Source organism: Eschscholzia californica, unplaced genomic scaffold (genome assembly GCF_041429995.1).
Source record: "Eschscholzia californica isolate CP2 unplaced genomic scaffold, dmEscCali1.0.p SCAF_6, whole genome shotgun sequence".
Lineage (NCBI taxonomy): Eukaryota > Viridiplantae > Streptophyta > Magnoliopsida > Ranunculales > Papaveraceae > Eschscholzia > Eschscholzia californica.
Genome location: NW_028238483.1, coordinates 8,914,012 through 8,927,505, shown reverse-complemented (window position 1 = coordinate 8,927,505; position 13,494 = coordinate 8,914,012). Strand labels below are relative to the sequence as shown.

The following is a 13,494-nucleotide window of genomic DNA, read 5'->3' as shown; positions in this document are numbered from 1 at the left end:
GAACACTCCATCCTTTTGGACTGTCGTCTAAATTCTAAACCACAATTTAGATGACGAAATAAACCCAGTTTATTTCGGATAACAAGAGTTTGTAAAATTTGAGCACCCGCGTGAACTCCTTCACGTTCTCAATTTTACAAGTCATCTTAGGATTCTCCTTCCTGGATCCTAATTCCTTAGATCCGAGCATCTCATGATCGTTCTAAGGTGACAGTTTAGTTTCCTTTTCACTTCGCTTTGTTATTATCTTGCTTTCGAACTCTTCGTAAGCTGTTATGATAATATCAGTTTTCTCCCACTGAAATTAGTACTTCCCAAGTTCTAATTTTACTTTCTTATCTAGTAGAGTTAAGTAACGACTCCTAGCATGGAAAACTCTTTCCCATCTGTTAGCCCTTTCTAAAAGATTCCTATCTTTATTTTCGGAAGATTACTTTTATGACTTTCTTCAATCTTCTGACTTGTATGGGCGACGACATCTTTTCGTACTCCAAGTACTTTTTAGATGTTCGGGTAAACAACAATCATCTCATGATCGTTCTTATGTTTTCTATCATAAGTGTCTCTCCCATGTTTATCACGGGAGTTGGGTAGAATTTCTCTCCAAGAGATCTTCTTATTCAGACCTCTCCAAAACTCCTTTTGAAGGAGTCTTTATCATCCTCTGGTCTATCTCCATAGACTTTGATGCCCATGGTTAATTCACCCTCGTCTTCTTGTCCTCTCGTGTATGTCTCCTACATACAGGACCTGAAACAACGCTTGTTTCACTCCCACTTACCTTCTTGTCTCACAAGATTTAACCATTCTTACTCTTATCTCTTTGGATTTCCGATCCAATTTCAGAGTGGTTTCTGCTATAGTTCTTTTGAATCTTCTCAAGACTCATTGGGGTTTTTGAGCAACCTTCTTAACTCCTTAAGAAGTTTCCAGGCGATCGTCCCTTGAACCATTCAAGTCGACATCCCTCGTCACGTAAGCCGAGTAACTCTTACTCTCTTTCATTTTAAGCCGAGTAACTCTTACTCTCTTTCGTTTTAAGGCAAGTAACTCCTTACTTCCTCTTGTTGCTCTTTATTGAATCCCATTCGATTTTTCCTCCCACTTGTCTTCTTTGAAGGACCCTCCTTTTAATGAAGACACCATCGAGAGCAACAATCTCATTGTGTTTCGATGATTTGTGAGAAAACCCCGTTCTTGAAGAACTTATGTCTAAGACGCTTTAGACATTTAGAATAATTGATAAATTTTAGAACTCCTTCTAAAATAATATCCATATCCAGATGAACTCAATTATTCACTATAGCTTTTCTAGGTCTTTAGTGGGTTGGCAGATACGTATTAGACTTTGTGTTTTTGGAAGACCGATGACTATCGAACTTATGATCTCATCATATTCTTTAGTCACCCAGATCCACTTCTCGATTTAGGATTTGTTTCCAAAACTTCTCCACAATCAAGTCTTACGTCCATTCTAATCTCACTAATCGCAGACTTTCATGTCTAACATTATTTTCTACGATTAACTGAACTCTTGTACTCTTACAAGATTTAGAATGACTAAGTCGGATCATTCATTAAAATTACTTAAAAGTCAGATAGGCTCTTTTAAGAACATCATAAAATATCTCATATTTTATTCACTCTCATAATCTCATTACAGAGTCAATGTTCTAAAAAGAAAAAGAAATACTAAAACTACTTTAAAGTATTGCCTATCGAGTCTATGATCCTTCTTGAGCTTTTCCAGCAACTCTTGCCTTCTTAGCTTTCGACAGGTTCATCTCCTCTTCAATAAATACTCAGCTCCCTCTTGCTCCTGTCATTCATAATGATAAGAGTCTTTTAGGTATCACATACCTTGAGGAATGCGTATTTAATTGAATAACTTTTAATAATTTTTACCTTGACCGGAACTCCCAGTTCCGTTCTTCCTGTCTTCCAGGAATTTTGGACAGTTTCTTTTCCAATGGCCCGTGCCATCGCAATAGAAACACTTGGAATCAGAATGGGTACTTTTGTTCATGGCAACTTCTTTGCCTTTCACTTTACCCGTTTTCTTCCTTTTGAATTTCTGCTTCCCGTCCTTTTTAAATCCCTTTTCTTTATGAACCATTAGAACTTCTTTCTTAGGTTCAGCTATTACAATGTTCTCTTCGGCTGTTTGGAGCATAGCGTGTAGTTCTTCTAGAGATTTGTCCCAGCCATTCATATTATAGTGCATTCTAAATTGATTAAACCCACTATGAAGCGAATGCAAAATAATATCAGTGGCAAAATCTCGGCCATTGTCGACTCCCAGTCGATTTAGTTTTTCAAAAAGACTAATCATTTTGAAAACATGTGGCCCTACAGGCTTTCCCTTTTCAAGACGCATATCTAATATCGTCCTTGAAATCTCATACCTCTCCATTCTTGACTTCTTTTGGAACAAATTCCTAAGTTGTCGAATCATGGTGTAGGCATCCATTTCTATGAACTTATCCTGAAGATTAGGTTCCATGGTTGCCAACATGAGGCATGTGATGGGTTCGGACCTCTTCCGAATGTTCCTTTCTTGCTCCCTTTCTTGTTCAGTCGAATCTTCATTGAGAACAGGAATAGGTGTGTCTAATACGTTTGCCTTATGTTCGGATCTTAGGACAAGTCCTAGATTCCTTTCCCATACCATAAAGTTGTCACCATTCAACTTTTCCTTTTCCAGAAGCCAGCGTATGCTGCTTGAGTCTTTTGTTGTTATAATTAAACTACATGTAAGAAATGCGAAAGTGATTAAACTTGTTATCCTGGCAATTTTCTCAATTTGCCTATATTATTCTACTTTTGTTGTCCCCTTAGAATAATATAATTCCAAGATGCCATTCCTTCGAAATTAAGCGTACTTTGGCACTGCCCTTAATTCGTCGTCCTGGGTGAGTAACTCCTTACTGATCATACTCCTATGACTCTTGGTTAACGATTTAAACATTAAATCGTCCTTTAGCCTCGAAGTCCAAAACCCTTTTGCTGACTCGTTTGAGAATAACCATTTAGACATGTAGACCTCTTCATAGATCTACCCGTATTGTCCCGAGGTAAAAGATGGCACCCTGCTTTGGCATGACCCACCATCGATGAACAAGGGCTCAACAGGTGTCTTAATCTGGGTAGGCTTTACTCAAAATTCTTTTTGGGACTTATTACGTAATTTATCAAGTTGCGTTACTGTGAACTCTTGCATAACCATTCATGATTTATTACGTAAAAGTTTATGTGGGTTTGCGTAATGATTTGTTAAATCTTAGTATTACCCCTTAAAAGATCCCATCTTTTAAGTTTATTTCTTGTTCGCCTATGGTTCGATTGGATTCATATCCAAGAACCTCTATTGACTACTCCCACTTGAACCATGATCTCATCATTCAGTTCGTCAATAGATTCTAAGACCCTATACTCTAAGTATTATTGGGGCACAACTCCTTGCGCTTAGAACAAGAAACGATAATCCTATCTAAAGGTATACTATTCTACGCAATCACATACATCCATACATACAAAAATATGACAATCATAATAAGCAAAGTATGTATCCCAGATTCGTCTCTAGGTTTTGCTATGTATCGTATAGCTATTCGTGGGAATTTGTGACATTTCTATGTCTAATGGCTCTAAAGTTTCGTATTCTCAATACTCAAACTAGAAGCACATTACGTTTCTTCCTTAATTGTTTCCAAAATCAATATAAGGAAAAACTCCGTTCGGGTTCATCTCTAACCTGGGTCTATGTCGGAAAAAATTATGCTCGGAACCGGGAGAAAAGTCTGAAAAACTCCCTTTCAGATCATGGCCTAAAAAGCCCCTTGAGTCCCACTCAAAAGATCTGAGTCAACCCTGGTCAAAGGCCCTTGACTGGTCTCTGGTCAACTCTTGACTCAACCTGGTCAAGGTCCGGTCCTTGAGATAGCACCTTCCTGCCGTGCTTGGTCTCTCGGGCAGACGCGTCCTAGCCCAGCTAGACGCTTCTGTCCTAGGACAGACCATAGACATCTCGGGTGAGATGTCTAGGATGCGTCCTGGTCGCGTCCCAGACGCGTCCAGACCATCCGGTCACCTTACATCCCTCTCGGGTGCTCAATCCGAGAGCTGTTGGAACTCCCAGACGCGTCCCGTACGTGTCTGGTCTTGGGACAGCACATGTGCCATCTCGGATGTTCGGTCCGAGATGCACCCGTGCTCCACAGTCGCGTCCCAGACGCTTCTGTGCACAGACGGTAAGGCCATCCTATCTGGGATGCCTTTTGGACGCGTCCAGACGCGTCCTAGACGCTTCTGGATGCTCCGGTCGCATCCAGAAGCGTCCTAGACGCTTCTGGATGCTCCGGTCGCATCCCAGTCGCGTCTGGAAGCTTCCAGTCGCATCCGAGATGCTTCTGGTCGCTCCTGACGCATCCTGGATGCATCCGGACACCCGTCCAGTGTCTCGGTCCTAGACCGAGACTCTAAATAGGTTCCCTCGAGCGCGTCCCAGACGCGTCAGGGATATCCGAGACGCTCCCGTCTCGGAATCCTATTCCGTCTCGGACTGGGATATCCCAGACGCGTCTTCCACGCGCTGGGACGTCCGAGACCCGAGAGTCTCGGACTCCTAGTCCAGCTCGGACTAGGTTTCCCGGTCCTTCACGGACTGGGGTTTCCAGTCCGTGTCCCTGTCTGTCTCGGACTGTCTGTCCGAGACGTGCTGGTCCGGCCCGGACGCGTCCTGGCCGGTCCGGCCAGTGGGGTTTCCAAACTTTTTGGAAATCCAACCGTTCCAACTGATTTTTCTTTTGTTTTTCTTTGTTCCAGCTGCTGTTAGGTACTGTTTTTGATCAATTCATCAACCAATCTTCATGGTTTTGATGATTTTTATCAAAATGCTAATACCCTAAAGCTTGTTTATGAAAACTCTTTTCATAAAACTATGTTTCTAGTGTTTCGAGGTCATGAATCTCATTCAAAAACCCTAATTTGATCTCATCAAATTTATGCTTGAATCTCTATTCAAACATTAAAAACACTAATATCTAGTTGTTCAAGTATGAATCTAATTCGTCTAGTCAAAGATAGTTCATGCAAACGGCTCCTGCTGCCACTGATGGGGAATAACCTAGTGTATCTCATACACCTAATTGTCTAGTGTTGGTAGCGGAATCTCAAACATCATATGTTTAACACTAGTTTCCAGGATCTATACATGAACATACCAATGAACTAGATTGGAAAGATGATTACCTCTTAATCTCTTTCCCACGAACTAAATTCCGACCAGTATTCGAAAGATAAGAGCTCCAAGTGTAGCTCCTCTACTTGAGACACCGAGTAATGACTTGAACTCCCTCCTTTCAGTCAGCTAGGACCTTCTTGAAGGTTGAGATGAAGAACTCCTTCTTCTTGACTAGATACTTGAGAAAACTCCTTTTCTCTCTCTCTCTCTGAGATGTATATTCTGAAACTCTTTCAGACACTCACAATTCTATCTCTGAATTGCCTCTCAGTTGTCTGTGTGTTTAGGTTGTATAATTAGGTATATATAGAAATCCCTAGAAGAGGTATTAGACTCAGACTAGGATTCCATAAACCTAATTATTAGGCAACACCCAAAATTACCCTCCATTGGGTCTCTTAAAGTGGCCGGCCAACATAGCCCTTTATGGGCTTCCTTGGCCGGCCCTATTGCCTGGGCCGGCCATCACATAGCGGCCTCCCTAAAGCCTTTCCGGGCCTCCCTTTTGGGCTCGGACATGTTTATCTTTTCGGACTTCTCCGAATCTTTCAGGACTTACCAATAATGGATCCAATCCACTTATTTGCCATTATCCATCTAGTCAATTCCCTCCGTTCAAATCATTACTCTGTTGTGTAACCCTTGTAGGATCCGGTCTATGTTAGCCGCGAATCAACTCTTCATTCGACGATCGTAGTTGGCTTCTAGCTAAGCATTACGACCCCTAATTGGACCGGACTAATGATCTTCCGAGTATGGTCATTAAGATCCTATTAGCCAAATTGCACGCATTGCATCCTTGGTCGAAGGACACTCCTTCGGAAGGATACCATTCCTTCAGACTTTAGGCATCATATCCTTCACAGACGACCAGACGTGATCTACCATTAGGAGGGAGACAAGGCATGGCCATTAGGAGATGTTTGTCCTACTATCAAACCTTTCGTTAATGGTGGAGTTTTTGGAATGCTAGCCACCTGCATCATTCAACCTGTAGACGTGATCAATGTACGATTTTTCTTTTATAATCTTTATCAATTTTTCTTTGATTCTACTAATTTGTGGCTAAATATGACATTTTGGGTAGTAATCGAGTTGATTTCTTGTACCCTTTGATTCATCTTTATCAACTATGAAACTCTTAGGGTTTACTTTTTAAGATATTATAAAACTTAGGATCTTAGAGTTTGAGTCAGAATAAAATAACACTATTTTCATCTAAAGATGAATAGGCTTTCTTCTTTACATGAAGATTAAAGGTATTTTATACTTTTATGTCATTAGAGTGGTGCCTGATACCTACCGGGTGGTGCCCTATTCGTGCTCCCCATTTCGAGCACTTGTATCCCGTTGTCTTCTAGAGGGAGAAGAGAGAAACAGAGAAGAGAGGGAGAAGACAGAAAGAGAGGTAGAGAGGAAAAAGTGTTGTAGGAGATGGTGAAAGTGTCGTCGAAATTTAAGGTGGGGGCCGCTGGAGTTCATGGTGGGAGAGGATGAAGAGGGAAGAAGGTGAAAATGTTAAGTGTTTGGAGGAAACAAAAAATTTTTGTTTCCACCCAAAATTTTGTACCCCGAAAAAATCCCTTATTTTCCTAAACCTCCCACTGTAAACATTAGTTATGAGAGTAATACCAATTCTTTTTAGGCATAACTTACCTTGACCTTACCATAGAATAGATTGCGTTAACATTCATATTAGTTTGCAATACTAAGCCTTTTTTCATTATCATCTATGTAATTCTAATGCTCTTTTGATATGATTCACTATGCCTCAACAATCACAAAATCAACGGTTAGTGATAAATAATAATAATAAGTTTGAATTGATGACAAAGAAAAGTCCAAATACCTTGTAACATACCTATGACAATTGAAAAAACTTACCAATCTTTTTTTTGTTTATATCCAAGAAGGTGGATAATCTCTTCTTCCCTTTTGGTCATAGAGCAATTCGTGCTGATAAAGTGTTGTGAGAAATAAAAAAGAAAGATGAAATATAATTCAAATATTACCAAAAGATAAAGACAAGAAGAACTAGATTTTATGCTTATGTTCGTAGAGAATTTCTGTTATTTGGTACATTGATACTTTGATATACTAGTATTTTGATATATCTTCTTCATTAGCAAGAAACCTCTTTATATCAGCATTTAGCTAGATGAGTTACATAACCAATAGTCACACAATAATAGTGTTTGAATACAAAGTAATAGTGGAGAACTTATAGTAGTGAGATTTACAAAGTGAGGTGGTCATCAACCATAAATCGAGAGTATTTATAACATTCTGTTAGTTTTCTTTAATTAACTATTTTTATGTACTTATATATGAGAATAAGTGTAGAGAGCTTTGAATTTTTAGGGTAAATATTTTGGTTGGGAAAACATGTACGTCTAATTAAGTGTAATTTTGAGAACTAGATTCAAATTTCACTATTTAGGTTGTGTTTGATAGGGATTTTTCCAGGGAAAAAGGAAATAATTTCTTTAAAAAATGTTATTTCCAACTGTTTGGTGCACATATTAGGGAAAGTTTGAGTTTCCCTCGCGTGATCGATTTTTCCAAAATTTCCTCAAAATTAGGGGAATTCTTGACCCACCTCCCACCAGAGAATAATTTTCTCCAAAGAAATCTCGGAAAGTCTTACTCTTCTAAACCGCACAACTAACCTTTCCTTTATTTACTGCTTCATTTTTGTCATTTAAAGATGAAGTCATTCTATAAAAACTTGCTACTCAACGCATCAAGCAGAGAAGTCACAAAGATTCAACCCAAGAAGAAGATAATCAGGAAGGTTACTCACACCAGGTATTTACTCTCTTTCAATCTCTCCATTGAATGCAATTTTTGTGGGTATACAAAGAGAATCAATCAGAAAAGTTTGGTATTTCTCTGGTTTTTCAAATGAATCTATGAAACCTAATCCAGTTATTACCATCCTTGCCCTTGGTTATATTAAGTTAAAATTTAATCTCCATGTTGTGTTGTAAAAACCTTGAACTCATGAAAAAAAATCACACATCCCTGAATAAATTACATGCTCTATTATGTAAGAGGCAAGATTCATCATGAAACCTTAAGAGCTAGAAATGTTGATGACTTGATTACATAATAGAGCAAAAACTCCTTCACTGAATTTGATACCCTAGACATAAATAATCAACAGTAACATGTCATAGGAAAAAGGAATGGCAATGAACTAGTATTGAAATCGAATTTTCTCTAACTAGCAAGATCAGGAATCATGAGTAAGAAGGTGTGAATGAATGAAGTTTTGATCTTTTTTCCATAAAAGAACACTATTCCTACTTATACCATTAGTAGTAGTTGACTCGCTACCCGGAAAGGAAGGTGTTAGTTTCAAGAAAGATGGGCTATTTGCTATAGTTCAAAGCCCTATTCATAGAAGGTCCGGAGACATGAGAAGGTGGTTTACTTACTTGCTGCTTTTAAGAGCAAGGCGGTCTAGCTGCTGTTCCAAAGCTTTCATGCCACCTAAAGGGAGAACGAGATGCGAACAACGGGCAAAGGGTAGGACTAGGAGGAGGGAGATTAAAATTATCATCTGAAGTAGTAGTAGTAAGAAAGGTGTGAATGAATGAAGTTTTGATCTTTTTCGATAAAAGAACATTATTCCTACTAATACCATTGGTAGTAGTAGTAAGAGGAGGGAGGTTAAAATTATCAACAATGATACTCTTCCCGGCTAATTTCCCGGCCCAAACCCTAATAGTATATATAATTACAGTCCCTAATAGTATATATAATTACAGTTGAGGACCTCATTAAATTAATAGAAAATAAATAATAGAAAATCAGGTTTGTGGAAAGCAAGAGGCTGTGTCGGCTTTTTATCATCTTCACCAAGAAAATTTCCCCCAAACTTTTGCTAGGGTTTTTCTAGGTCTAAATCACACAACTCTTAATCAAGCTTATAATCAACCGAAAATTTTCCCCCAAACCGAGGTAAGTTTGTTTGATCTCTAATCTACCTCTCTCTCTCTTTGTCTGTCTAACTCTCATCCTCTCTCTCTCTCTCTAGATCTTAGTTAGTCTTTTGATTACTTTTAATTTGTTTCTCTGTTTAGATCATGAAGTGTTAGCATTTGTTTGATCCTAGTACATCTTCTGATGCCATAAAAACAAATCATCATCATCGATCTTCTCCTCCTTGTAAGAGTATTAATTGTGGTTCCCATTTGTTTTATTTGAGAAAATCAAAACTCAATTTGGGTTCATCTTCAGAAGACACTCTTACAAGTGATCCTAATAGTCCTTCCTTCTCTTATCATCTCTGTAAATCACTTATTGAGAAGAACGATTTCTTCTCTAAAGAATGCAATGTCCATTGCCCTAATTCTTCCCCACCCATTCACCCACTCAATGTGCCCCATTTTTTTCTTTTTCTAAAGTGTTTTGAGTTTGGGTATCAGATATTATTTATAGAGACTATCTGTACACAGAGTAAATATATATTATAGATACATGTATGAATTCAAAGCTATATTGAGTTGTTTTATTGAAAATCAGAACATGGGTGTCTTTCATTCTCTGCTTTTTTTTTTTTTTGTCAATAATCTTTAGTTCCTTCAATTGTATTAAATTTTACCTATTATTTGCTCTTAATAATCTCTTCCATACAAGTTTGGGAATGAAAGATACTTCAAATTTTCTTTCTTTTCTTGTTTGGGATTGGCCAAAAAGGACTGTCATTGGTGATTGTGGTCATAGATGAGTAGTGATGAATTCGCCGGATGAAACAAATAAGTGAGGTGATTATGTCGTCGAGTATAATGGGATAACAAAATAGTGTGATGAGATAAGAGTGTTTGATTCGGTAAATTTATGGAATGTTGTATTGAATGATTAGAATTGTCTGTTTTCTTGCTTGTTTGATTTGCTTATTCAGTTGATTGTTCTTGAATTTGTGTTTTTTGTCTATTTGAGGTTGTTATGAGTTCTAGGTCGTTCAAGAATTTTTTCTAATTGTTTAGTTTAGGAAAATATTATGTTATTCGAGCATGCAATTAAGGGTTTTAGGTTTATAGATTCTCAGAATTCATAACTTAGTTTTTTAGGTATAGTAAGATTCTGACCCTGGTGTGGACTCTCCAGTGGTAATTTGAGCTCTTTTTTAGATGCAGTAAGATTCGAACATAGGTCCCTCAGTAGAAATACACATATATGTTCTAAATCATGCCTAAATAGTTCTGTTTTGGTCTAATTTGTCTAAAATAATGGACTGTAATGTGATGCTATATTTTGTTTGCTTAGGTTACTGTTTTGCAGGCGATGGCTCGACTAACCGAAAGTGAAAGGTAATGGTGTGGTCGTGTGTATTTATTTAAAAACTATTTTGAGCTTATAATAAAGGTTATCTATTTTTGACAAATACAAAATCTATGATAATGGATTTTGTACAAGAAAGAAAACAGATATTGTGTGCTTGCTCGAGTGGTTTTCTTAAAGTGTTGCTTTCCAGAACTGAGCGCAATCCTAATCGATGGTTTACAAAGTGTCCACAAGCGGTATCGTTTTTTTACTATATTTTATATACACTATTTGAAGTATATTTGAAGTATATAGTTACAAGAATTCTTTATGTGTAGAGAGGATTTAATGACAAGGGATCTGGATTTTGGTGTTGGTTGGATGAACTTCGCTTATGTCCATGTGGGAATGATCCTGCCAAGCTCATGACATCAAAATCTGAAGGTCGAAGGTTCTATTATTGCCCAAAGTCATCTTACAATGGAAAGCGTGGATGTGGGTTTCACATTTTTGAAGAAGACATCCATGATTGTGATGACATACCGGAGGCATCTACCAAAGAAGACATTGAAATAAGTCGTATTGCTGAAAAGTTTATGTCTCTGGAGTTGGAATCTCGTAAAGCTAAGGAGCGCTACCAACAATGTGAAGAATTAAAGAAATAACTTATAAAAAACGCAGAGTTGAAGTTGAAAGCCATCAAAAAGATGTAGTCATCGTCATATACTATGTATGTAGTTTATTTTGGGTCATTGTTGTTGTGTGGTTTAATTTGATCTTATGGTACAACTTTTAATCATGTATTGTGTATGATTTATTTTCATGTAATGGCAGATAATTATGTACTCCATCATGCTAATTTAAGCGCTGCAAATGCCGTTGTTCCTTCAATTTCAGCTAGTTTAACAGGAAGAGCATGAAGCCAAGTAATACCATGACTAACAGCAGGTTGTTCCCTGCAAAAGTTATTTCTATCAACAAACAAAACTTTGTGACCAGCTTTGGTCATTTAATTGCATAATGTAACTTGGCAAGCCAGGGTCTGAACACTACCAACTGGAAGGATCATAACTTGAGTTGTTCCGAGTGAATCAAAACTAGAAAAGTTTCACGTAACTAAATTAGAAGTTACTGCTAACACTTCAAATTCAAAATTAGAAGTTACTACTGCATTACAAGCATTACAAAATCAAATTCGTCAGCTGAAAAATCAAATTAGGTTTAAACGCATTCTTCTTAGACGTTCCATCGAAATCGCAATCTTCTTATTCGTCAGCTGAAAAATCAAATTCATCGTCGGGCTCGTCGATCAATTGAAAATGTGTCCTTCCATAACCAGATTGTCGAACTCCCACATTTGGTGAAAACGGGACACTTGAACCACTTGCAAATTGAGGACGATACACTCCCAGCAATAAATCCACGTGAGACTGCACCAAGCGAACATATTAAGATTTCTAAACTAAAGTAAACACAAAGAAACTTGGATTTTTTTTTAACTAAATAAGAAGAAAAAAGGTAAGTTAAACAAATTACCATCCTTGGTTCCGGTGTAGAAAATATAGTTTGACTACAACGAATCGAACTCTCTTGGGTACTCAACTCGGACTCACATGAAGGCATCTTAAAGGTTGGAATCTATAAAATAAACGCAAACATGCTAAGAATTTTAACTAAATAAGATGAAAAGAGGTAAGTTAACAAATTACCATCATAGGTTCCGGTGTTGAATATACTTGTGGCAAACTCTCTTGTATCTCTTTCTCGGGCTCACATGAAGTAATCTTAGAAGATGAAACATATTAAATAAACACAAACATGCTAAGAATTTTAACTAAATAAGATGAAAATAGGTAAGTTAACAAATTACCATCATAGGTTCCGGTGAATACAAACATAATAGGATTAAATATAGTAGACGATGTAAGAAAAATATGAAACATTAATAGAGGTAAGTTAGACAAACACGACTTACTTTTCTCTTTTTGTATGGTTTCTTTTTAAATCTAGTCTCTCTTGGACGACCCTTCGACTTAACTAAGACAGGATCATGGATATCTTCACGTGCATTATCCTCACAGTCGACTGTATAACCCGTTTGTCGACTTGTCCCTGAACTAGTTCTCTTGACTTCTTTTGAGTTCATCTTCAACTTATATTTCGACATCCATTCTTTTAAATAATTAGTGCTTCTCTCGTCCAAAGATGCCTCATCTGCTATTTCAGTGAATAACAAACATAATTCATCATAACGTTTCTGCTCTGGTGTTGTATCCCACCCACCATAGTTTACATTAACCCGTGTATAAGATCTTTTCACATCGATCCTTCCTCCATCTCCTTAGAATGTATTTCTCCGGTATGACCTTCACATCATTTCTACACAACACCATCAGTGAATGTCGGCATAAAATGCCCTTAGACTCAAACAAAAGACAATTACATTTAATCTCACACTCAGTAGGCTGAAACAACACCATATATCTAGCCTTACTAAATTCCTTTTTCTCTGAAATTAAATAGGTTGGGTTATTTCCCTAATGGCCCCCTACTTTGTGACCAGCTTCCCGCCTGGCCCCCTACTTTACGAAAAATACCCATATGGCCCCCTAAAACCGTTAACTTTAACTTTCCGTCACTCTCTCTCCTCCATCTCTTTTTCTCTCTCTGCCATGTCACGCCACCTCATCTATTAGGCCACCTCATCACCTTCTCCGGCAGAGGTCGCCGGCCGGCGACCTTCAAACTAAAAAAAAAAAAAAAAATTTTTTTTTTTATCTCTCTCCTCTCTCTCTCTCTAAGAACTCCGGCGAAGGAACCCTTCGCCGGAGTTCGTCTGTTCTCACGAACAGACCAGATCTGTTCGTGAGAAAGCTATTCTTATACAAGAAGATTGAGTTTGACAAACTTGTTGTCTAGTTTTCAAAACTACAACAGGATAAAGAGTGGCTGATACACCAGAAAATAGAGCAGCTCCTAAA

At 37.9% G+C, this 13,494-nt stretch overlaps 1 long non-coding RNA gene across 1 annotated transcript; it reads left to right on the top strand.

Moving 5' to 3' along the window:
• Window positions 1–10,679: 10,679 nt before the first annotated feature.
• Window positions 10,680–11,361, top strand: LOC147531595 (uncharacterized). The gene is made up of 2 exons (XR_015228243.1): window positions 10,680–10,770; window positions 10,852–11,361. It is a non-coding gene; the product is annotated as an uncharacterized LOC147531595 (long non-coding RNA).
• Window positions 11,362–13,494: the final 2,133 nt, after the last annotated feature.